Raw genomic sequence first — 27,349 nt, 5'->3', positions numbered from 1 at the left:
CAAATTTGATTTTACCTACATCTGGCACTTAGTGAATTGCAATTTGTGGTTTGTACATAAGAAATGGCCCCTTTATAATCACCAATGGAAATGTACCATAAAGAGGCTACGTACAGCTCAGGGCATATATGTATGGGAAAGGTGGCGCAGCGAGTTACCTTAATGCTCTGCCCTGCGCCATGGGGCAAGAGCAGGAATACATAATATTGATTGACTACGGTGCATTCCTATCCTTTCCCTCTGTGCTGGCACCATTTGTACAGCCTAGTGCCAACAACAGGCACCCTTGCACCTTGGTGCCAGGGCGCCTGCATTGTAAGCAGGATTGTTTTTGTTTTGTGCAGGAAGGGGAACCTTCCTGCATGAAAGCAATCCAGAGATGCGTTCTCTTTCTGTGTGAGCTGCAGAATGCGGCACACGTAGAAAGAGGAAAACATTAGGGGGAATTAAGATATTTCTCTTCGTTACGCCTCACCCGCAGCGGCGTTTCTGTTTGACGCATTGCCAGGTTTACCTGGTTTGGTAAACCTGACACACATCAATAACCAGGGCGGACTGGCCGTAGCGGGCACCGGGCGTTTCCCCGGGGACTGCCAGGGTTGGCACCGGTTTTGGCCTCCTGGGGGGCGTGTTTGTTTCCGGGGCTGGTTTTGCAGCATCGCTGCAATATCAGCCCCCTGCAACAAAAGGTTTCCACACATGCAACCCCGCAACCCCCCCCCCGGCCCCCTCGCGGCTGGCTCAACTTAACTGCCAGGGCCGGTTTACGTTTCCAGTGCGCCCCTGTCAAAAAGCATGCGATTTGTGTGGGAACACCCCCCGCAACACCCACGGACCGCCTCCCCTGCTCAGAGTAAAAGGCAACGCCGCATGACTCCATGGTTATGGAGCCGCTCAAAGTGGCTTAGCGTGGCTTCAGGAATATGACTTGGGCTTTGCGTCGTGCATGTACCACGTTGCGTGTTGCAAGCATGAGGCAAGGCCCTCTTAAACATGCCCCTGCTCCTTAGCCCTTGCTCCTGAACTGAGAAGATTTTCTGCCACCCCCATTACAATAAAGGCTTCCCCTGGCCGCCCACTCCACGAGCGCATCTCCTGAGCGCAGACACCGCCCTGGAATCATTCCAAGAAGAAATGACGGCGCTTGTTTTGCAAAATGTAAAATAATGCGTGTGGGATTGCTGTTCAGTCCCTTGTAAATGCAGCCATTCTCTGGAGGGAAATTGTCCATTAGGAGTGAAAGCGCCGTGTATAAATCCCTCAAACAGCGCCTTAATGGGGCCGAGGCGCAGACGCACCGGGCTGAACATCGTCTCTAATTGGCGCGGGCGCGTTTCAGCCTCCAGCCCCGAGCGGAACGATGCTCGTTTATAATTCTCCAATAAAGGCACCCATTTGTTTCCTTTACCTCGCGATTCCGCACTAATGTGTGGGAGGATAGCTCGGGGCACGCGCGCATCCCGCAGTAACACCTTGAAGGGGGCTTTTAAACACCCTCTTGCAGCCCTAATGCACTTCTCCATCCGAGAGGATGGGTTGAGCCGTCCGCCTCGGGGACGCGTCCTCCCAGGGGCCGGCGGGATGAGTGCATGAGCCCATGTGTGGCATCGCTGGCAGCCCCTGCGTCCTGGCGCGCGAGGTGCTATTGCAGCCGCGCAGACGCAGTCATGTTTCATTATTAAATCCACCCGTTCTCCTGCGTCACCTGCGCTGCGTCGAAGGATCCTGTCTGCTCACTCTCTTGTTATGAGCGAGGATTACAAACGCGCCATTCTTTTTAACGCACCTGCTGGTGCGGTCTTCAAGTCATGCAACCGCTAGAATTGGGTCCGAGGCACGTACGTTTCACAAAGCGCAAATCAGCTGCAAACTGGTTAGTGACTGCGAAAGCGCCAGAGGAAATGTGCTAACCCATAAAAATCGGTGCAGTCGCATACTCAGTAGAACAACTTTTGATTCATATAGTTTCCTAATAGCAAATAACAAGAATCGCCATAAAATGCACCACGGATTCGCAAAAAAAGACAGGCAAGCATTTGCAATGCAATCGGTCTCGCCTTTGGGACCTTATATATATATTTAGCTATGCAGCACATTAGCCTGGGCGCTGAAACATCGACTGTTTTTGAACATGGAGGCAAACTAAGCACCAAACTGCGTGACGTGCCATGTATGGGAACACACAGAGAGAAATATTGCCTTTCAGCGGGAAATTGGATAGTCCAAAGCACCATTTTTAATATAAACGAGGGCCTTCGTGGTCATATCCCTGAAAATACAAGATTTGAAAAAAATAATATTGTCTACGTGTGCCCCTTCGAAGACAATTTCTATGGATTGGAATCCAGAGAATGCTAAAGTGATTCTGGTATTTTACTGACCTCTACTGGTCGTTTTCTATCAAGACAGTTAAATAGAGGCAGTTGAACAGAAAAAAAGTCCCTAAGCGGAAGCAGACAAGTCCTAGGGCTGCTCTCCAGAGCCCACAAAGTACAAACACATGTAAGTATATACAAAAGTATATACAAGAGGTCTCGAACGCTCGACCTAAAAACATCATTCTGCACTCGCAAACTAACATGAAGTTGGAGCAGTTTATAACCAGCTGTAAGGTATGAAAAGGGATCCAAAATGGCGGTGCTGTCAGGAGTGGTGGAGGGTCGTGAATTTTGGCAGCAAAGGTGGAGGAAACAGAAGAGGATTTTTGGGTCAGATGAACACTTTTAGAGCAGGCGGAGGAAGAGATGTTTGGCAAACAATGATGTAGCAGGAAGGTACTAGTGTACCTCACACACGAGCTGGCTCCATTGTGAGGCTCGTGCACACAGAAGACAGGCCACACCCACACGTGTGTCAGACACACACGTGTGTCACGTGTGCTCGCGTCACCTCATTCTCAATACATTCTGGATGCAATTTTGCCGAAAATCAAAACACACATTTTTTCCAAACATATCTCAAGATTTACAGGATGCCTAATTGTACTTCTATTGAATGGCTCAATTTACAGATGTCATTGCCTGTCTTGAAGGGACACATACATTTATCTGTCCGCCATCTGCTATTAAATATCAGTATTGGAATCGGTAAATGCACACAGCCTTAATAAATGGTGGGGCATGTTTACAAGGGGATGTCGGCACCAGCACGTCACGATTAGCGATGTTCTGGTGGAGCTATGCCCTTCTCCATATTTACAAAGTGATGCTCAGCCATTTTTTGTGGCTTAATACCGCCTTGTAAATAAGGTCCTTCACACACATCCCTTAGCGTGAAAGGGGCATGCAATGGGTGTTGCTGGGGGCGCTCTACCGCAATACCCATTACTTTTGAGGCTGCCCCAGAATTACTTGGAGGTGTAAATAGGAGGCAGCATGGAAACTAACACCATGCAAAAGCAGGGGTTTGAATGGCAAAGCGAGGAGAAACGCTTTTATTTCTCTTTGTTTTGCATTTTCTTGTTTGGTGCATTCTTCGGCACACACAGAAAGAGTAAAATGCCATTAATGATCGTTTATGTGAAGGAAGGTACATAAACAATCATTGAATAATGACGATTCGCTACTTCTATGTGTGCTGCAGAATGCAGCTCACATAGAAGTAAAAAAATCAACATTAGTGATTGTTTATGTGCAGGAAGGGACACCTTCGTGAACATAAACAATCATTCCTTGCAAGGCGACAGGCAGCTAATTTGAGTGGCAGCATTAGGGAAAACACAGGGGTGCACCGTATTCTTGTGACTACAGTGCATCCCTGCACTTTGAAAATGTCAGAGCGCAGTGTTGCCAAATTTAATGCAGCTCCGCGCTCCGACATCTCCTCGTAAATCTGCCCCAGTGTTTTTTGGCTCGGGCCCTTAAAGCTGGGGTGGGCCATTATTAGCCTGTGTAGCCCGCTACATTGTGCTATAGGGTTATAAGATAGTACATGAACAGACTCACTCAGTTGTTGAATAGACATTTGGAGTCCACAAAGGACAATTAAAATTTTTACACAAGAGTAGTGGCACACACATTTTTTTTTTAATATAGCACTTTACTATGCAATGTATTACATCGCGTGCTACTACAACGCGGTCGTTACAACAACCTCGTTGTTAGTACACGATGCATTTACATTGCAAGTCTTTACAATGACTTCCTCTAGGGGATAGTATTATTTACTATTCCTGCTCCAGTTTGCGTAACAATAGGGAAGGTGTTGGAATTCATTTCCAATACCTCAGCGCCCCCTAGTGGAAGTCGTTGTAAAGACTTGCAATGTAAATGCATTGTGCACTAACAAAGCGGTCGCTGTAACGACCGTGTTGTAAAGGTATCCCTGTGTAATGACGGCGTTGTAAAGGTTGTTTCCATTTTTAATCCAGAGTCAGATCATGCTATGCAATGTTACCCATCATTGCTTCAAGAAAAGAATTACACTCTGTTTCAGACGATGAGGAATATGATGATGATGAAATACCCATAATTCCATTGGAAGCAGGATGCTGTCCTGAGAGCAGAGTTCAGAGCATATTGTAGAGACCTTGCAATAAACATTTTTTTTATAAGTTATACACACATATTAATTTCATACTAAAAACACATAGACACTGATTGCTAAGTAACTTTTATTTTCTGTTTAATCACAGGAGTTACTTAAAAAAAAATAAGAATACACAGCCTGTCTTGGCAAATACATGATGTTGAAAACTTGCAAAGAATTCTCAAATGAAATCCCTTATACAAGTAGTAAAACAAAGTAATGCCTATACCTGAAATGACCATTTTGTGTGTGGTATGCCCCCAGACGTTTTGGCTTCACAACCCTATTTTTGCTGAACCCATTTTGTTGGTCAAAGGATTCGGTGCACTTTACTCCTGCTAATCAGTGGTAAAGGATTCAGTGCACTTTACTCCTGCTAATCAGTGGTAAAGTGCTTGTCCTCTACTCTATAAATGTGGAAAAAGTGTCAACCACCTAATTGACATATTTAATTGACTAATAAGTCCCTGGTATATGGTACTATATATACCTAGGGCTGTTAGAATACATTCTACAAGTGGACTGCGGTACTGATTGTGCTCAACAATTAAGAAGCACTCAAAAACTTATCACAGTCCTGCCATTCAATCAATCATTCAATCATTCAGTACTTGTAAAGCACGGCTTATCACCAGCGAGGGTATCCAGGCGCCATTGCAGTCTGTTGTGAAGTTTTAAACAGCCATTTCAACCTGGTAAAAGAAACTGTTTGCCAGGCCTAAACCTTCCTTTAAAATACTTACAAGTCACCCATAGGGCACGCCCTAAATTCTCATAGGCCAGGATACGTGATGCTTAAAAAGTAGGACATGGGCACTGAAGTGTTACATGTTCTGGCAGTAAAAAACCTCTAAAGTCGATTTTTACTGTGGCAGGGCTGGCACTCCCACAGAAAAGCATTTGGTTATTTGGTAACTCCTTATAACTTCAGTTTGGGACTAGCTAGAAAGTTCACTCAAGGATCATTGGAAGAGGAATTTAAAATCCAACCTAATGGTGGGCAGATTTTAAATTGCTATATTGAAAATGCCTCTTTTAGAAAGATAAACGGAAAAGTATTTGTTGAGAGAATACACTCCTTCCCTTAAATCATTTATCCTTTTGTCCAACTCGAAATGTGAAATGCGTGCAAACAGAAGCCGTGAAAACGCCCCTAATCACAGCAAATTTTGAAAAATATCTACCGAAGGGCACTTTCCTTCCGCACTCAACTGTCGCACTGCTGAAAGGAAAATCATTCCTGGGTGAGCCACTTCCTCCAAAGTTGCGTCATTTTTCATAGTTTGTCAATCATAATCCAAATCCTTGTGTCATACATCTTCCTGGGTACTTCACCACCACGGAGCCAGCATGTTTGCGCTATCATTCTTTATTCAACAGTTTGAAATGCCTAATGTTGCCAATCCAGGCTTCAAAAAAGGCACGTGAGGTCAAACATGTTTCAAAAGTGGGCTTATTACATTTATTGCTCCCAATACATTTCGATTCTTACAATTCTTTGTCAGGGGTTCACTAAAACGAATAGAAAAAACAGTTCAACTAGCTGTTCAATTTTACTGTGTGCACAAAAACACTACAAATTACTATGCCTCCTCCCTCCCTTTAGAAAGTTGGCATTTTCCTGCCTAAACTAAATGTGCCTTTCTGCCAGTGTCCAGGGTCACCTGACGGTTAATAGCTCTCTTGTGGTGTCATTTGCATTCCCCCAGACAGTGGAGAAAAGGCTTGGGTGAGGAGAGATGAGGGTCTTCCTGACAGAATGGCTGGTGAGGGGCTGTGCCATTGCCCTGATTACCCTTCAAGGGGTACCCTGGGTATACAGGATACCCTTTCCTGTAATCAGAGGAAACCTACCCTGACCTTGGCGGATGCAGCAACCACCAGGGCCTACCTGCCCTTTTCCAGGCAGAAGCCAAACACAGGGGAAAGGGACAAACTGACCAGAACCATTTTCGGAGTTAGACAAAGTGGTGCCCCTCACCCACTGGCACTGGGCATAAAAGTGGCATCCCCAGACCTGTAATCAGAACACTCCTGGACCTGTGAAGACTCGCAAGAAGGACTGCTCTGATGTCTGAAACCTGAACGAACACTGGACCTTGAACCCAGGACCCCAGAAAAGACTTCAAGGGCCAGTTGGCTGACCTCCTGTGTGAACTATAGGAATAGACAAGTTCCAGAGGCCTTTTCTGCTTCCCAGTTGACCAGACCCAACTGGACCTGACCTGATCCCCTCTGTTGGCCTCTGTGGGGCTGAGTCCTAACCCTAAGTGTCGTCCTCAAAGTCCTGGACCCTTGGCTGAAGTCAGAATGCACTTGCCTCTTCCTAACTGAAGTTTCACCGGATCCAGCGTTGGGCTCCCACAGAGCTGCACAGCTCCTCACTGAAGGTGTCACCGGATCTAATGGCGAGTAAAAAAGAGCCCCACAAAGCCGCACAGCTCCCGACTGAAAGCATCAAAGGATCCAACCCAGAACTAAGCAGACTGACGCAGAGCCCCCTAGAGTCACGCTGCACAGCGCCTGCACAGAAGTCGGAAAATAAAACATTCCAACAGGCCGAACCTGGTCCTGTAAACGTTATCACCAGATACCCGCAGTTGGAGCTTTGTGCCTTTTGCCACTACTTATTACCTAAAACTTTACAAACTCATAACTGTTTGAATTGTTGTCATTTTGGCGTCATTCTCTTTATTAAAATGTACTCTATGTTTTGTAATTAGGTTTAGGAATTTTCTTGTATTCTGCTTTCCCTTGAATATTGTTTGAGTGCTGCTTACATATTTTATACATTAGCTACAACGTAAACCTGTCTGCTTATGTGCCAAGCTACGAGAAGGTTAAGCACAGGTTGATTTAGTGACTTTTGGGGTTCACCTTGACAAGTATTGTGATTACTGTTTCAAGTGGGTTCTCACTAGGCCTGGGCAGCTTGCAGAGTTTCACTCGGCGGAATTTAGCGGAGTTACGGGAAAACTCCGCCAAATTCTGCCGAGTTCCACTAGTGGGTGGGGTAGGTAAAGTGACACTAATCAATGCATTGTAACACAAACAAATAGATGCTGAATGTCTTAGTCGCAAATAGTGCACAATGTATGTGCACATACGGCAATCATGCATTTATTTACAAATGCTGCAATGCAGCTAGAGGGCGCTTACAAATGGTGTTTACACAGTTCACAGACATAGGCCCTGATTACAATGTCGGTCGGTCAGACCACCGACCGCTATCATGGTGGTCAGGAGATCACTCGTCAAGCAGTTCACGGCCCTACCGCCGCATTACAGTGAGACCGCTCAGCTGGCAGTCGCAAAGTCCTCCTTTGTACAACTTGTGCTCAAACCCAAGAAAAGGTGCACAGCACAAGCTGCCGTATAAAGGAGCACTTCCTGCACATCCATGCACCGTGTGAGGGAAGACGGCCTCTGACAAGGTCAGTGATCAGGTCGGGCACAGTGGTGGGAATCATAGTACCGAAAGGAGGCAGTGCGGAGGCAGGCACTGCCGTCGGGTTTACCATATTTCTTTCCAGTAGCCTTTTCATGCCAGAAAGACCGCCATGAAAAGGCCGGCAGAAACAGATTTTGGGTGCCACAAAGAGGGTCCAATTCCATCCTGGCCCACTGTAAAGTGGACCCGGTGGCACTTGTAGTGCCCCCAAGCAACTTCATGCAGTGCATGGCACGCGTGTCTTGAAGTGCAATAGTTGCACAATTCTCTCTGTGCTGGGGCGGATGGCATAAAAGCTGAGCTCTGAGTTCTGTTTTTCAAGCGTCACAAGATGGCCTGATGTACAACAGGAGGTAAAGGATTCTCAATATATTATGACACAAAATATCCTGCTATCACAGTAAGCCAAATGAACATCAGAGATTTGAAGACCAAAACACAGAACCACACACTCGCCTAATTAATGTAAAAAAAACACCCCTGTACAAAACATATTATCAAACAGATCAGGATGTCCAGCCACAAAACAAAGCTTCTAAATACATGCCAAAAACTGTTTCAGTCCAAACTTCAGTAAAAGAGGGATCTAATTGGAGAACTTTACAGAGTGAAGATCCCTGCTGGGCCCCCTCTCACATCCTGTAGTCGACCTCGAGTCCTACTGGGAGAAAGACTGGACAGACTGTCAATTGATCATGATCTGATCATGTCATTACGTTGATTGATTGTCAGCCTGGGAGGCTCAGGCTGGCTGAGACAGGGAATCTCTGTTTATTTATTGTTTCTCTGCAGCCCTGCTCCCAACAGGTGTCTGACGTAGGCTGTGGGCTGTGCTATGCTTTGACTAAGTGTGGGTGACATTATACTGTTTGCGAGAAAGTGTCACTCACAGTCATTGAATGTCACTCAAAATTACACTGGAATTATGAAAATGTCACACATAAGTAATCTGAAACCTTGGCAGCTATGATGTGGGCATGCCACTGGTACACCAAAGACATGCCCATCTGGGCCGTCCGCACACCCGACATGCACAGCACCAGCCATGCTGCCCGTTTTGCCACCATGGGGGATCGTATGCACAGCTCAGCTATACAAGGGAAAGGCTGCTGGAGACTGGGCCCGGCTGCAGGTGAAAGGAGTCCTTGGTGGTGTGGAGGGATGAAATCACATTTCACGAGTATCCCGGCTATGAAGGGGTCTGCAGATATTTCACCACTTTTGAAATATGAGGAAGCGTGCAGGGGAAACACACTGGAAGTGGTGGAGGGTGAGGCTATTGTGAACTGGAGAGAGAAAAGCATATTGCGAAACCTATTGAATTTGGCCTGTTGAATTCCAGGTCAGCAGTTAAACATGCAGTTGAGATCCCTGACCCATTACGGTGGGGCTCTTTTGATATATTATGTATCACAGAAACCTGGTTGACTGATATGCGTGGTCCAGATCTTAGTGCAACGTGTTCACCTGGTTTTAATATCATATATGGGGCTCACCCAGGGTTCCGGAGTAGGGGTTTGGTGATCATTTTTGAGAAATGTTGACCCTGAAGAGTCTTCAAACTCCAGTGTCAGCTTTGCCAGAACTCTTATGCTTCACGTTTCCCCCCAGATATCTGCCCCACTAGGTGGACCAATGTGTTACCGCCCACCAGGGACTTCAGATCACTTTTTGTGATCGCTTCTTAGGACTGGCGCTTCCACTCTCCCTAAAACACACCAACATCTTTATAGCAGATGACCTTAATATATGGGCAGACAACCCTCTCAGACCATTAGTGGCATGGCTATTTTGGGTTTGGACTTGTTGCCAACAGGTCCAATGCACATTAAGGGGCATACGCCAGATTTGATCTTTGCAGCCATTCAGTTTTGCAGAGAGAAAAGATACCATCCCTTTTGTCTGGCCAACTCATTGGCTGGTTCTTTCTGGCTCTAAATGCCATTTGTTTCTCACAAACTTCAGATGCATGCTAGTCCACCAGAAAAGCGTAGAAGTTGCCAAGACCTATTAGAATGGCTAATACTGCACACGCCTGTTGTGGGATCGGGTTTGGCAGATGTGGGTTACTCGGGCTTTATAATCTTGGTTGAGGATGTGATTCATGATATTCTGCCATATTGAGTGATCAAGAAAACAAGTATCCATCAGCCCCCTGGTACTCCTCTTCCCTGAGGGAAACTAAACTAGGCTGCAAGAAACTGAAGAGACTTCAGAGAGTGGACTATTGCAGCATCGCGAGGGACGGACGTATAGAGACATTGAGGGAATATAAAAGGCAGGCATTTGCTGTTAACGCAGCCTTCTTCATAGACAAAGTTCTGGACACTGAAAACTCTTCAAAGGAAGAGTTTTCTATTGTTCATCAGTTCTTCATCCCAAAGTGCATTAGGAATAAAAAGGATACCTCTCAGGAGACAGGGTGTCAGATTTATTTGAGAACACAATGATCCTAATCTTGAAAATGCTAAAACTGTACACATGGTAAACACCTCAGATGAGGAAGTTGGTCCTCCGCAACCACGGGTCGGGTTAAAGGACCCGAGAATGGCCCCAAAGTGGGATGAGAGGCGTTCTAAAAATTATCTTGAAAAATAGATGACATTACCATCCTTTCATTTTCCGTATGCCTCCCTAGCTTTGAAGTCTGAAGCCCCATTAGAGCCTCGGCCACCCGTCTTGTGGAAAACAGCCACCGCGGTCATTGGTCCACCACTGCTGAACATCTGTAATACCTCACATAATAGTGGCGTTGTGTCTGTGGAATGGAATAGGGCCATGGTGGTGCTGATCCTGCAAACAGCTAGCGATGATCCTGATGTTTTCTCAAACCCCCGCCCTAGTTCCCCCAGGCCTGTTGCTGGACAACTTTGGAAAACATGTCAACTGCTTATTATCTGACTGGTTGCTTAAAAACAACCTACTTTAGACAGCTCAGTCCCAGTTTCGCTTGTCTCACAGCATAGAGGCAGCCTTTGTAACAGTGGTAGACAACCTACAAATGCTGGCAGAGCAAGGGCAATGCACGCTCTGAATTCTGTTGGATCTGTCTGCAGCATTTGACACGGTGGGTCATGGCATCTTACTCACTAGGCTGAAGGAGATTGGCAAGACTGAATAGGCACTTGAATGCCACCCTATACATCTGAGTTTAAATATTTGAGTCAAGGAGTGCCACAGGGATCAGCTTTGAGTCTGACATTTCGTAATATACAGATGTGCCCATGGGTGAAACTAACTGCTGGCTACTGCTGTTCATGTCCTGTAGCATTCAGTGATATTTTCTTACCGCAAAATGCATCCTCAGCCCCGTTGGATGCAAGGGTGTATTTTGCACTAGGCAAATAGCGCTAAATGCTGGATTAAGCTTCTCACATAATTACGCATACTAATGAGTAATTTGCTTAAATTATGCTAGAGAGAATTACACTAGTTATGCCCACCCCAATTAAAAACGCTGGTTTTCAAAAATGAGTTGGCTCTATAATATCGATTCCCTACTAGTACCCCACTTGAGTCTACAGCTGCAAGTTCCTGCCTCTCGGTTACTCTCTCTGCTCCGTTAGCCTTCTCAGCGCCAGGACACCCTATGGGGCAGCAGTCATGCTTTATAAAATTGTTAACATAAGTAATGTGCTGCTGCTTAATTAATGATTACCAATGGCTTCCTAAGGAATAGAGGCTGGAAAATGATGATTGGAGTTCAAGTAACAATCCGCCTCTTTGTGAATGATGCCACCCTGCACTGCATAGCCATTGTTCTCAATGTGCATAATGCACAGAATAGTAGAACATTGGGAACGCCATTGGAAACTATGGCGTCCACTGGGCTTCTAATGGCGGGTAGAAGCCTGGGGCTCCACCGGTCTAATGTTTGACTTTTTTTAACAGCTGTTGCTGTGAACAAAGACCTCTCAGAGCCTGAGGTGATTTTAACCCCCTCCGGCTCCGAGAGGCGTTTGTTTCTACTAATTAGAACATTCTGCCCTCTGGGTGTGGAATGTTCTAATAGCCTTAGAGTCCTCCATAGCGTGCTCTACCAACCCTTAAAGGCCTGCTCCCTTTTTAAAGGCCCTTGCCTTTAACACTGGAGCAGGCCTTTAATGGCCAGTAAACCCCACTACGGTGGGCTCTAAGGCTATATTAGAACATTGGAATGTTGGGAGCTCCATTGAAAACAATGGAGTCTCTCCGGGCTTATAATGGCTGGTATAAGCCCGGAGTGCCAACATCCCAATGCTTGCTTTCATGTTTCTCCCTTTTTCGTTTACAACATTCTACCCCTAGTGAGTCGAATCTTGTAATAGCCTTATAGCCCTTCTGCTTCGGGCTATACCGGTTGTTAAAGGCCGTCTCCCTTGTTATAGTCCCTCACATGCGGTTCGGTCCTATAACTCAGGTTCAGGACCTTAAACAACTGGTATAGCCCTCGGCAGCGAGCTATAAGGCTATATTGTATGCTTTCTCACAACATTGTTGTGAGTAAGGGGATTACTATTAGTATTGGTTAAACCAAGGCAGTAGTAGACGGCTCTCATCCACCATTGAATAGCAGTTGTAGTTTTCACTCTCTGGGGGTGATATGCTAACATGGAAAGTACAAACTGAGAGAGTGGTAATCGGTTGTAGTAAAAATGTCAGTCTCCTTGAACCATTTGTGAATAACTGTGGCATAAAATTAACACATTTAACACTTAAAGTACAGTGTAGATATTAAAGTGGTGGCTTTCACTGTACATATTAGGGTGTTTGGTGTTATGCTGCTGCAGACTCTCCTGATTAAAGAAAAACAATTCTGTGGGCTCTGTTGAACCTGAGACCAGACAGCCCCCTTGCTCAACTGAGATTATAGACTATAATCTCATTCATCACAAGTAGGTTACAATTGGACTCAACCTCATCTTGGATAAGATTGTGGACAAGCATATGGTGGGATCAAGACAGAATATGAAGGATGTGATGTATTATGCTAAAATGTTGGGTTCCCTAGTTTAGGCACAGTAAGTGCACCTTTAATACACTGCAATGTGCCTGCTTCAGGCACACTAAGCTAGGGTGCATTGCAGTAAAAAAAATATAAGTCTGTGGGCCAGATTTACTAGTTTGTCATGCAGCACAGTGCAGCAGTCGCGAATGCTGCACTGCGTGAGAAGGAGAGAGAAGGAGAGCACCGTATTTACAGAAAAATGCCACTCTCCTGCTCTTTGTTGCAGACATTCACACTTGAGCTGTCTAGAAAGTTAGGGGGAATCCAAGTAAAATATTGTTGTTTCACAGTCAAGAGGTAGAGCAAGCAAGGAATGATGATTAGCTTGTCTGTATCCAAATCTGCAGCTGTTCCAGGTTTTATACAGTGCAATTCTTTTACATGTCTGTCTAGCTATTACATAATGTATTTAAAATCTTGTATCTGAATAGACAGTAGATTTTTAAATTGATGTTTTTAAATTCTTTTAGGTAGCTAAGACTATTCTTTATGCAAATACACTGAAAATGATGTGAATGTGCTACTGACTTTTTCACAATCCAAGTAATTTTGGAGTGCCGCCTTCAGTCCTTGTGACCTTTGTTTGGATATCTGCAGTGCGCCAATGCTGAAAGGTCGCTACTGTCTTCTACGCATTTGGATTGGATTTTATATATAACGCCAGGAAGTAGAGTTATAGTTAGGACCTAGTGTCTTTAGGGAGAGTGTTATTTGTTTTGCTAATACTTTAGGAGCTGTTTGTTGCATCTTCACAAAATTTTCAAAATTAGTTTACCAGTCACTTCAGCTGCTGTCTGTAAAGTTTGGGGGTGATCCGTCAAGTGGGGGCCGAGAAAAAATGCAGGGTCCCAAAGCATATTTTCCCTATGCAATTTACAGCCCAAACCGCTGAACAGAATTATGCCAAATTTGGCAGAAAGCTAGATCTTGGTCCTGAATTAGAGATTTTTTGTAATTTGGTGTAAATATGTTCAGTAGTTTTGGACTTATTAGAGTAAAAATAATTATGCATTTCTAGAGACGCTGATCCACCGTGGATTCACCGCGGCGGATCCCTGGAGCAATGCACCAACAGCAATGCAGTGAGTGGCTGGCCGCAACCTGAGAGGAAAGTTTGCCCACCAGTTGTTGTATCGGGACTCAGTTCCCAGGGGGAAATAACATTTAAAAGTGATAGAAGGGGGCAAGTTACAGGTACTCTGACCCCATGGAACCTATGGAGAGGTCTGTGAGGAACCCCTCATGGGCAAGATATTGTCCAAAATGTTTATCTTTTAGTGCGCAATGAAGATTCACCGCAGGGCTCAATGCGACTACCTGTGTGCTCTGCAGATCCAGGTCCCAATTAAAAAAGCACATACTCCCACTCACACACCCACACACCTACTCACACACCGACTTACACATCCACACAACCACTCATAAACCCACTCACTGACCCTCTCACACTTACACACCCACTTACACAACCACTCACACACCAACTCTTACACTCTTATAGCCACTCACACACCCACTCACAGACTTACAAAACAACTCACACACTCACTCACAAACTCACACAGCCATGCACACACCTTGGCTGAGGGGAGTGCAAGTGGATGTGTGAGTATGTGAATGGTTGTATGAGTGGCTGTGTGAGTGTGTGTATGTGTTTTTTTATTTGGGGTCTGGATCCAGGGAGGATTCACAGGGGGCCACGCTGACTGCTGCGGTGGATCTGCAGATCCTCACACACAAAAAAACATTTCTCCACAATTTCTTCCCATAATGGGTCCATCTCAGACCCCTACCTTGATCCCATGGGGTCAGGATACCTCTATCCTTATCCCTTATATCCTATTTCTTCTCTATTTCACCCCCCCCGGGAACCGTGTCCCAATTCACAAAATGGCAGTGCACAACTTTTCTCTCAGGTTGCAATCAGCCAATCATGGCATTGCTGTTGGCGCTTGGCATTGCAGATCCACCGCGGTGGATCAGCGTCTCTTGATATACATAAAACTTTTCTCATTAAAAACTACAAAACAGATTTACACCAAATTACAAAAAGCACCCTTTCTTGACCAAGATCTAGCTTTCTACTCAATTTGGTGTAAAATGTTTCTAGAGACTGGGGGGCATATTATCGAGCACGGCGTTAAAATTATCGCCACTTTAGCGGCAGAAAACTGCCGCTAAAGTGGCGATAATGGGCTTGATAATATGCCGCAGAGAATTCCAATAGAAGCCCATGTTGACACCAGAACATGGGCTTCTATTGGAATTCTCAATTATCAAGCCCATTATCGCCGCTTTAGCGGCCGTTTTCTGCCGCTAAAGCGGCGATAATTTTAAAGCCGTTTCTTGATAATATGCCCCCAAGTTTCTTGGAGGCAGACGATTGCGGGGGAATTTTTCAAAAGAGAGGATAGATTTGCTGGTTCTAGGCCAGTAATGTTTCACAAGATAATTATAAGCCTTTTGCTAAAAAGGAAACTTTGATCCTTGTCTATTTCCATTTAGGTTGCTTGAAAGCCAAGACCAGGTATTATCCATTTGAATATTTTCTTTTTTTATATGCTATGGTTCGATATCTGTCTGTGTTCATCATCGATGCAGATTGTTAATTTGTTTACTGTGACATGATTGGTCTCTGTGGTGGAGACTAATAATTGCAGGCTCTGCTGGTTTACCCTGCGATTTTCCGTGTGCAGTCTATTTGGAACTGGTGGGATTTTGTTGCTTACACCTACTACATCGAACCCGTTTTTATGTCGCTTTTTGCTTTCTTGGAGCAATAATTTTGGAATCACGTTTGACCAAGGTTTTTTTCCGAGGTTTACGTTTTGTTATTCTGTGGTTAAATCTGCTTTTTTTCATTGCTGTTTTTGTTTTTATTTTTGCATTGGATTTCTTTCAGGGTTTAGTACTGTTGTTAGGCTGAGCTTCTTGCTCATTCTATATTGGAAAGGATGTGGTAGGTTTTTGTGAGGACTTTAATTCCTTTTTAAGATTAAATATAGGATGGCAAAGTAGAACATAGGTGTCTGTGTTAGGGACTTTATTTCATCAGTTGGATCCTTGAATAGTTTATGAAGCGAGTAAACCATGCCTACATTTCGTTTCTTGTTTTTCCTCCTCTCTTGTTTATTTTACTGGTTTGTGTTGCACTTGTTGTTTTTGTAAACAGTACTTCTGTCTTCCCCTTACATTGTGTTGTTGTTAGATCTAGAACCTCTCTTTCTTGAGCCTCAATCCTGAATTGGGGCCTTTCTGTAGTAAATTTATTATGTTGGTCCACTAGATATTCTAGTGTGGTAGTTTGTATTTCGAGTAAATAATCAGAATTAATTGTAGTTTTTTCAAGCAATGAAAGGATTGATTCTAAAATCTTTTGCAAAGAGAATATTGATTCAGAGATAGTTACTTGCTTATTGATGGAATGAGCAGATGAAAGTAACGGAAAGTCCGGTGAATGAGATAGATTTTCTTCTAGGTCAGATGGATTACAATTCAAGTGTCTCTTTTGGTAAGTTTGTCTCCCTTGTTTGGGGGAATTGACACATATTTAAGTCTGAAAGGATGTAATCTAAAATGGGATTTTGATTTAGGACAGCCTGAAAAGATTGCTGTTGCTGGTCTGTTACAATTGAAGGGTACAACAGGTTGTTTCCAGTGGCTGCTTTCATATGTAGCTCTTGTCTTATGACACCAGTTTTACTTGTGTTAGACAAATTTATTTTTGTTTGCTCAGGAATTCCTTTTACCATTTTGTCCTTTGATCGTGGTGAAAAATAAGACAGAAAAAAGTCAGGGATTGTGTATGTCCACTGATCTCAATGCATTCTTCCTCAGGGATTGTGCTGTTCCCAATCTCTTCATAAATATTCTGCGGCTTCTCAGTTTTTTAAACACCATTTCAAATTGAAGGCTTTACTTTATATGTATAGTCAGACTTAGCCCACTCTCGATATTGACTTCAATTTCCAAAGATTTCAACCTATCTGGCAGCTAATTTAATAATTTGCAGAGAACTTCTGTTTGTTATGAAATGGATGCTTGGTTTTTATATCAGTCCTCTTATGTTTCTCTCATTAATGTGGTAAACTTAAGTATTTGTAAATGCGCTTGTCTTTCAGTTCCCCAGAGGGTAGCCTCAGGTGAGGTGATCCCAGAAACGAACACAAGCCGCAACGCCCTAATAGCAGCCACTTCAGTATATTGTTCAGTGTCGCAGCCTAATGCTCGAGCAAGGCTCTTTTAACCCCACCGCTCCTTTATGACCTGCTCCTTACTTTGTTCCACTGTAACTATCTGGGTACCTTCCCTGGACCCTTTGGATGCAGTTGCGCTCCACTACCGCTCTACAGCTCACCACCGTTACTTTGGTGCTACACCCACTTCTTTTCATGGGATGCAGACTTTGGCATCCCCCTTGCCTTGTCTTCAACCAGCTCAGCTTTTTTGCGCTGCAAACAAGAGCCATTACTTCCTCCTTGGATCCCATGGGGGTGGAGGAAGAGAGTGGCCGCCAGAATATTATGATGGGTGTAGTGCACTTGGTGCCTTCTTACTTTCCGAACCTTAAACTGGTGCTGTGTGTTAAAATAGGATGCACATCCAGTCCATGGAGATTCTTCAAAGATTTATTTCAGAGTAAAAAGTATACAACCCTCACGGACCTCGATCCAGCACCAACTGCTAAACCGGGTTCTAACTAGAACCAACAACATTAGAATATGGAACATTTCATATCAAGCACATGACATAGCCAGAGTTCTTTTGAACTAGCATTGGCAAAACCATAACACATCTTCCCCCCAAATATTAAAAAAACTATGTGTACAAAAATATGTTATCTACTATAAAACCTAACAAAAAAAACATAGAATAAGAGAGTTCAGAATTAATTAGCATGCCAACATTACAAAAATTATTTACAAGAATACATGACATAATCTTTATGCCACATAGGTTTAGTTCTAAATCTATTAGGATTCCTGCTAGTAGTATGTCTATAATGATTCACAACCACACGTTGGAAAAGTCTAGAATGTTGGTTTGAAGTTCTTACTAATCTTGACATATTCCAAACATCTCCAGAATCCAAAACAACCACATTTTTTTTGACATCAGAAATCACAAAGGGACCCATAAATCTTTAATGTCCCTTCCTCACAAATCCAGGCCTTCTGACAAGAACTGTGTCTCCAACTTTCCATAAAATCTGCCTAGTACAATGTTTATTGTTAAAGTTGGTTTTATACCTGTTTTGATAATTCCTTCTACATAGACTCATTTCAAAATCTGAAGGTTGATCGGAAATAGAAGTATCTAATTTCATCCAAACAGGATTTAGCTTACAGTGTGGTTTTCTTCCCCTAAGTACAGCAAAAGGTGACACACCAGTTACAGTATTTGGTGTTACTCTATGTGCCCACCAAGTCTCTCTTAAGGACACCTTTAAAAATTCCTTGTTCAGTGATGCCCGTTGAGCACAACTTTTGACAATTTTGTTCATGCTCTCAGCCAAGCCATTCGCTTGTGGCGAATAAAGAGCAGTATTAAAATGAACAATGGCCAAACTCCATTTCTATAGACACAAATTGTGCCCCATTATCAGTGATAAGTGTCTTTGGAATCCCTTCCCTGGAGAACTCATCCTTAAGAAATTCAATCACCACTTTACTATTCACAAATGGAACACATTTTGTCACAACCCATTTAGAAGTGTAGTCCACTAACAAAAACACATATCGCTCATCACGAGATAACATCTCAAATGGACCAGCGATGTCTAAACCTAACTTAGTCCAAGACTCAACAGGTATGTCAACTGGTAAAATTGGTGCTGAGAAAGTCTTCTTTGATTTATCATTGTTTGAACATTGGTAACAATCTTTAACTACATTTTCAACCTCATGGTCTATTCCTGGCCACCAGTACCATTGACGCAGCCTATTCCTGGTTTTATTGCGGCCTAAATGCCCTTCATGAGCCAAATTGATCAATTTGCACTTTTACTCATCAGGTGCTACAACACGTTTTCCTCTTCTAAAATGCTTAACTCATCTTTCACATTAAAATAATTATCCATGGTAGAAGACAACATCTTTCTATCAGGCCAACCATTCACAATGAATGTTTTCAATTCAATAATATCATGATCATTTGCATTAGCTTCTCTCCATCCTTTATCTTCAAGAGCAGCTTCGCAAATCCAATTAATGCTTGTCGAACTTACATCCCCTTGATCAAATTGAATAGGTAACTGTTAGACCTGGCATCATTGGCATGAGTCTCTCCTCCATTTTTTTCTGTTTGCCTCCTCTATTTACGATGTTTTTGCTGGATTATTGCTTTGGGCACTGTGCCACTGCTGATCAGTGCCACAGTGCAAGTGCTCCCTATGTTAAATTGTTACATTGATTGGTGTTACCGTGATTGGCTTGGTTGACTTACTGTTCAGACCCTAGTCTAGTGCACTGCGTGTGCCAAGGGCATGTAAGTTGACTGCTGCTGGTGGGCTTGCAGCACTGGTTGTGCCACCCACAGAAGCAGCTTGTAAAATGTGTCTCAGGCCTGCCACCGCAGCGCCTGCGTGCAGTCCCTGACTGCCATGTCGACTTGCCAAGGAAACCTACTTGCCAGTCTCTAAACCTTCACTTTGCCACATTTCAGACACCTCTATGGTAGGCCCTAGGGCAGGGTGCATTGATGGTAAAAGGTAGGTCATGCCCTGATGTGTGTGGCATGACCTAATAGTGAATTACAGCCATTTTCGTTTTTCACTATTGAAGGGCTACCTGCCTCCCATAGGCCAGAATGGGCAGACGGATTATTAACTCCATTATAATCTATCTGACTCAGGGAGCATGGTAGCAGGTCGAGTTTAGTATCCCTGAACTCAGAATTTAATAACACACCCTTTAGGATGGATGGTTTTTAAATTCTATGTTTGAAAATAGCCCTTTTAGAAAGTGGCTATTTTCTTGTCCAACTATCCACCGGTCTCTGCGGGTTTGGTGTGTGTGTCAGGGGCTGGGTGGCTCCAGAGGTCTGAATGAGTCAGTGTGGGGTGAATGAGGCATTTACACATAGAGTGAGGGAAGAGTAGCCTGCCCTGCCTGACACAATGCTGGCTCCACCTCCTGCTGGGCGACTGATAGCCCTGCTCCTGCCAGTGACAATACTGGCTCCGCCTCCTGCTGGGCGGCTGAGGACCCTGCCCTGCTCAGTGAATAGGCCAGGTGCCTCTGCCTGGCAACACCCACAACAGACCTGAGATGGTGGGAATTTCCCTGCTTGGACAAAGGGAACAAAGGAGAAATGGGGTATAAGAGAAGGACCCCTGAACCAAGAACTCAGATCACTTCTGACAAGGAAACCTCTACCAAGGACAAGAAGCCTGCTGATCTAAGGACTTGCCTCCCCCTTCTGCCAGTGTGCTGTTTGCTGGGGGGAACCTGAAGCTGCTTCTTTATTTTTGCCAAGGAACAAGGAGAGAGGAACTTGGTGTGTACTCTCACAAAGCTTGCTAGAAAATCTCCAAGGGCTGGAAGAGTGCCAGCCTCCTGTTGAAGTCACAGGACTAAAGGACTTCACCCTCTACTGAATTGCTGGTTGCTGGAAAGTGTTGTTTCCATTGCACAGGGGAAATCTGCAGTCTCGACGTCGCCGACGCCGTCGAATCCAGCTCGACATCGTGAGTAATGGCTCCAGTGTTCCGAGCCTTTGACGCCGGCCGCCGGGCCCGATCGACGCCAGTAGCGACGCCAGGAGTAGTGAGTATCGGCTCCAGCTCCAAGTGACTCCGTCTTGACGCCGGTATCGACGCCTCTGAGTAGTGAGTATCGGCTCCAGCTCTAAGCGACCCCGTCTCGACGCCGCTGCTGATCGCATCGACTCGACGCCCTTCTCGACGCCGTGAGCGCTGCTCCGGCCCGACACCTCTCGACGCCGCTGCAGATCGACCCGAATCCGAGGCACGACCGACGCCGACCTCGACGCCGACATCTCGACGCCGTGGATCATCGTTTTCTTCATTTCCAAAGGTACTGTGTTTGGGGGTTCTGTTGCAACTCCAGGCTCGACGTAGCGCTCCTCGCGGTCGACGCCGAACCTTGGGAATCTCGTAAACTCGACGTCGTGTGACTCCTGTGGGGGTTACATTGTTGCCAAGAACTGTGTTTCAGAAGAATACTTACTTTTGTTGCTAAAGAACTATTTCCTAAGAAGAAACTTTACTTGAACTATTATTTTTCCTTCCAAAGAGTATTTATTAAGATTGTGGTATATTTTTGTCGTTATTTGGTCTTGTGCTAAGCCTTATATAAAAAGACTATTTTTTATAATAACTCCTGTGTTGTGTCCATTTGTAGTGTATTCACTTTATTACTGTATGTGGTCATAAATGCTTAACACACTGCCTCTGAGATAAGCCTGTCTGCTCTGCCAAGCTACCAAGGGGGTAGCAGGGGTTATCTGAGTGTGTAATCCCCTTGCCCTGACTAGAGTTGGTGGGTCCCTATTTGTCAGAAGTGTATACCTCTGCCAACTAGAGACTGCCGGTTCTAACATTGGTGGTCAGCGGTGAGGATTGAACTTTGCATTTATGACTCATGTGCAGTGATTAGTGTACTCTACATAGTGAAAGCAGACCATAACGCAGCCACAATCTGTTTTTGGTAGGATATTCTATTTTTGTTCTCCGCTTTCCTGGAGCTTATTTTTTTAAACACTGCCAGATTTGACCATGGAGAATGCCGGAGCTGCTACACCTGCTGAGATTGTTGTGGGGGAATTTGATAAGGAGAAGATAGATTCTTACAAGCTAAAGGATCTAAAAGGATTTTGCAAGCAGTTTAAAGTTCCTACCACAGGTCTCAAAGTGAGAGGCGACTTCATCAAAGCGCTGAAGGCCTGGTTAGAGGCCAGAAATCCCTCTAATCCGGTGGTGGTACCGGAAGAGGAAGAGGAGGAGGAAGAGGAAGTGGAAGAGCCCACAGATGGGCCAGTGTCATCTCCCGGCAGTAGTCCTTCCTCTAGGAGCCTTTCTCCTGAAGAGTTAGAAGACAGGGAGAGGGAGAGGGGACACAAGTTAGAAATGGCAAAACTTAAATTAGGAGGGCAGTTGGAATTAGAAACAGCGAAAAGCCTGAGAGAAGCTGAAATGGAGAGCAAAAGGTTAGATTTTGAGAGAGAGAGAAGTTAGCGTTTGAACGTGAGAAGATGTTGAGGGAGATGGAGCTTAAAACAAAGAGTTTAGAGTTGAATCCCTCTGGTGGCAGCGCTCCATCTGTGCCTGCAGAAAGTAGGTTTTATTTTCCCAAAGATGTGATCAAAGATTACAGTAAAAATGAGGATATTAGCCAATGGTTTAAAGCATATGAGTTAGCATTGTTGGCCCACCGGGTCCCTGAGAAAGATTGGGGAACGGGGTTGTGGAGCCGCTTTACAAAGGAAGAGATACCTTGTTGAGCATGCCTGCTGAGGATAGGATGTCTTATACTCATATGAAAGATGCTTTAATGCTGAGATATGGCTTAACTCCAGAAAAGTACCGACAAACCTTTAGAGAATGTAAGAAGTTGCCTGGTACTACGTGGGTTGAATATGTGTCTTTTTTTTGCAGAGTCATGGATGGTTGGGTAAAGGGTAGCAAGGTTGATAGTTATGATGCTCTTTATGATTTGTTTGCGTGGAGCACTTGTCTAATAACTGTTTTCCAGAGCTACGCCAGCAACTTGTTGATAGCAATATATCTAACCCTAGAAAACTTGCTGAGTAGGTGGACCGCTGGGTCAGTACCAGGGTCCACAAGGGTCCAGTGGGAGACTCAGCCAAAGGTGGGCAGGGTCCCCAGCAGAAGAGTGGGGGGACAGGGGTAAACAGAGGGAGTTTCAGCAAGGGCCCCAAAGTAATCCCCAAGGGAACCATGGGAAGGGTTCCCAGCCTCCCCCTGTAAAGAAGCCAGAGGCCACGACAGGTAAACCTGTTCCAAGGGGCCCCATGACCTGCTATGTTTGTAAGCAGGTGGGACACCGTTATTATGATCCCCAGTGTCCCATGAAGGATTCCAATGCACCACCACGTGCACCCCCTCGTCAGGTGACAAATGTAGCCCTGGGAGGGAATGAGATGGGTGCCCCCGGTGGGTGGGGTCCCGCAGAAATGTCCCTGGTCTCTTTAGCAGACGTGGAAATGGTCCCTCCAACCCCTCTGCCTAATAACACTAAAAAATATAGGCAGTGGGTGACCATTAATGGCCATAGGGTGGAAGCTCTCAGAGACACCGGAGCAAGTGTGACAGCTGTCAAGTGTCACTTGGTGTCCAGGGAGCAGGTGGTCCCTCATACATTCTACCCCGTTGTAGCTGCTGACAACTCACAGAGTAAGTGTGAGGTAGCTCAAGTTCCTTTTGAGTGGGGGGGGGTCTCAGGTACTCTTCAGGTTGCTGTGAGGCCCGCCATGCCTGTTGATTGTCTCCTGGGCAATGATTGGAGGACTCCCCTTGGGCTAAGGTGGAGAGAAAATCGTATCTGGAAATGTTGGGTCTGCCTGAGTGGGTGTGTACGACCACCCGGTCCATGTCAGTTAGTAAGGGTGTTGATGGGGGCCCGGAGCCTGAAAGTATGACCCAGGTCCCAACCGTGAAGAGAAGAGGCAGGGGGCGCGGGAAACCGTCCCCCATCGTTCCCGCGGACCAGGAGGGAGCAGACCCTGAGGGGGATGCCCTGGAACCGACAGGAGAACAAGTGGCCGAACTGGGAGACCTGCCCGAGCTGACCCATTGGCAGCAGGATGGTGGTCCCTCCAGGGAGGAATTTTGCGCTGAACAGAAAGTGTGCCCTTCTCTTGTGGGTATGAGGCAGCAGGCCTCAGCCCAAATGACAGGTGATCAGTCAGGATCACATTGGATCTACTGGGAGAACGACCTCCTGTATAGCGAGCCTAAGGCTGCTGAGCCTGGGTCAGCCCGTGTGCTGGTGGTACCCCAGCGCTTCAGAGCCTTCCTACTGGGGTTGGCTCATGACGTTCCGTTAGCTGGACATCTGGGGCAGGACAAGACCTATGACAGGCTTGTCACCCATTTTTATTGCCCCAGATGAGAAGGGATTCAGATATCCATTGTAGGACCTGTCAAACTTGCCAGGCAAGTGGGAAAAGTGGGTGGAAGCAGAAGGCTCCCCTCCAACCTTTTCCCGTCGTCAGTACCCCCTTTGAGCGAGTGGGGATTGACATTGTGGGGCCACTGGACCCCAAGACAGGCATGGGCAACAGGTTTATCCTGGTCTTGGTGGACCATGCCACCCGGTACCCGGAAGACATCCCTCTCCGCACAGTGACGGCCCCCGTGGTGGGACGGGCACTGATGGGTGTTTTCTCCCGCATGGGGTTCCCCAGAGAGGTGGTGTCAGACCGGGGCACCAACTTCATTTCAAATTATATGAAGTCTCTGTGGAAGGAGTGTGGGGTAACCTACAAGTTTACCACTCCTTACCACCCTCAAGGTAATGGGCTGGTTGAGAGATTCAACCGGACCCTAAAAGGCATGATTATGGGTCTTGAAAAACCAATGAGGCGTAAATGGGACGTCCTCTTACCATGCCTGCTGTTTGCTTACCGTGAGGTGCCACAAAAGTCTCTGGGGTTCAGTCCCTTTGAGCTTTTGTATGGACACCCGGTAAGAGGACCTTTGAGTCTGGTCAAAGAAGGCTGGGAGCAATCTCCCAGGAAACCTCCCCAGGATGTATACAGTTACATGCTGGCCTTTAGGAACCAGACTCGGCGCTTCAGGGATCTTGCTCAGGCAAATCTGGAGGCCAGCCAGGAAGAGATGAAGCGGTGGTACGATCAGAATGCCACTCTGGTTGAGCTTCAACCTGGTCAGAAAGTTTGGGTCATGGCCCCTGTGGAACCTTGTGCGCTCAAGGACAGGTGGACTGGACCATTTGAGGTTGTGGAGAAAAAGAGCGATGTCACCTACTTGGTGGACTTGAAGTCTCCCAGGAACCCCTTAAGGGTCCTGCATGTCAACCGGTAAAAGCCCCACTTAGAAAGGTCCGAAGTGGGCATGCTCCTAGCCACAGATGCTGGAATGGAGGAGGAGAGTGAGCCTCTTCCTGACCTCCTGTGTGCCAAAGAGAAAGATGGGTCGGTGGATGGTGTGGTCCTCTCTGACACACTGACCCCTGAGCAGCAGCAAGATTGTCGCCATCTGTTGGTACTATTCCCTGATCTGTTTTCCTTAATCCCTGGTGTCACTCAGTGGTGTGTCCATGATGTGGACACTGGGGACAGCACTCCTGTGAGACACAAGGCCTACAGGGTGACTGAAAAGGTCAGAGCATATATCAAGGAGGAGGTCTCCAAGATGTTTTCCTTAGGGGTGGTTGAGTCCTCTAGCAGTCCTTGGGCCAGCCCAGTGGTCTTGGTCCCAAAGGCTGCAGCGCCTGGTGCTTCACCGGAACTTCGGTTCTGTGTGGATTACCGAGGACTCAATTCGGTCACCAAGACTGACGCGCACCCCATCCCCAGAGCTGATGAGCTCATCGATCGGTTGGGGGCTGCCGGGTACCTTAGTACGTTTGATCTAACGTCTGGGTACTGGCAGATCGCCTTGACTGATGGGGCAAAAGAGAGGTCTGCATTCTCCACACCAGATGGGCACTACCAGTTCCGGGTGATGCCCTTTGGGATGAAGAATGCCCCAGCCACATTCCAGAGGTTGGTTAACCAGGTATTGGCCGGGCTGGAAGATTTCAGCGCCGCCTACCTGGACGATATAGCAGTGTTCAGCGCCAGCTGGGAGGAACACTTGCGCCACCTCCAGGAAGTGTTGTTGGCCCTGCGCAGAGCAGGCCTCACAATCAAGGCCAGTAAGTGCCAGATTGGGCAGGGTTCAGTGGTGTACTTGGGGCACCAAGTAGGGAGCGGCAAGGTGGCCCCCCTGCAACCGAAGATAGATACCATCCTGGCTTGGGAACCGCCCAAAATCCAGACTCAGGTGAGAGCCTTCTTGGGTCTCATGGGTTACTACAGGAGGTTTGTCAAGGGGTATGGCAACATTGTGCACCCCTTGACCTCGCTGACTTCGAGGAAGCAGCCAAGACTTGTGATCTGGACTGACGCCTGTCAGAAAGCCTTTGACACCCTGAAAACTGCAATGTGTACAGCACTGGTCCTCCAGGCACCCGACTTTTCAAAAGAGTTCATTGTCCAGACAGACGCTTCAGAGCATGGTGTGGGGGCTGTTCTAGCACAGATGAATGAGGAGGGCCGAGACTTACCTGTAACCTTCATCAGCCGGAGGTTACTTCCCAGGGAACAAAGGTGGAGTGCGATAGAGCGTGAGGCATTTGCTGTGGTCTGGGCGCTGAAGAAGCTAAGACCCTACCTGTTTGGGACTCACTTCCGGGTTCAGACAGACCACAGGCCCCTCAGATGGTTAATGCAGATGAGGGGTGAAAACCCAAAGTTATTGAGGTGGTCCATTTCCCTACAGGGGATGGACTTTACGGTGGAACACCGCCCTGGTACAGATCACACAAATGCTGATGGTCTGTCCAGATTTTTCCGCCTTAGTGATGAGGACTCCCTGGGTGAAGGGTAGTTCTCCCCACATTTCAGCTGGAGGGGACTCGTGTTAGACCTGGCATCATTGGCATGAGTCTCTCCTCCATTTTTTTCTGTTTGCCTCCTCTATTTACGATGTTTTTGCTGGATTATTGCTTTGGGCACTGTGCCACTGCTGATCAGTGCCACAGTGCAAGTGCTCCCTATGTTAAATTGTTACATTGATTGGTGTTACCGTGATTGGCTTGGTTGACTTACTGTTCAGACCCTAGTCTAGTGCACTGCGTGTGCCAAGGGCATGTAAGTTGACTGCTGCTGGTGGGCTTGCAGCACTGGTTGTGCCACCCACAGAAGCAGCTTGTAAAATGTGTCTCAGGCCTGCCACCGCAGCGCCTGCGTGCAGTCCCTGACTGCCATGTCGACTTGCCAAGGAAACCTACTTGCCAGTCTCTAAACCTTCACTTTGCCACATTTCAGACACCTCTATGGTAGGCCCTAGGGCAGGGTGCATTGTTGGTAAAAGGTAGGTCATGCCCTGATGTGTGTGGCATGACCTAAAAGTGAATTACAGCCATTTTCGTTTTTCACTAATGAAGGGCTACCTGCCTCCCATAGGCCAGAATGGGCAGACAGATTATTAACTCCATTATAATCTATCTGACTCAGGGAGCATGGTAGCAGGTCGAGTTTAGTATCCCTGAACTCAGAATTTAATAACACACCCTTTAGGATGGATGGTTTTTAAATTCTATGTTTGAAAATAGCCCTTTTAGAAAGTGGCTATTTTCTTGTCCAACTATCCACCGGTCTCTGCTGGTTTGGTG

The sequence above is a fragment of the Triturus cristatus genome, chromosome 11 (assembly GCF_964204655.1).
Source record: "Triturus cristatus chromosome 11, aTriCri1.1, whole genome shotgun sequence".
Classification (NCBI taxonomy): domain Eukaryota; kingdom Metazoa; phylum Chordata; class Amphibia; order Caudata; family Salamandridae; genus Triturus; species Triturus cristatus.
The sequence above is the reverse complement of the archived record's forward strand: the minus strand, read 5'-3'. Positions refer to the sequence as shown.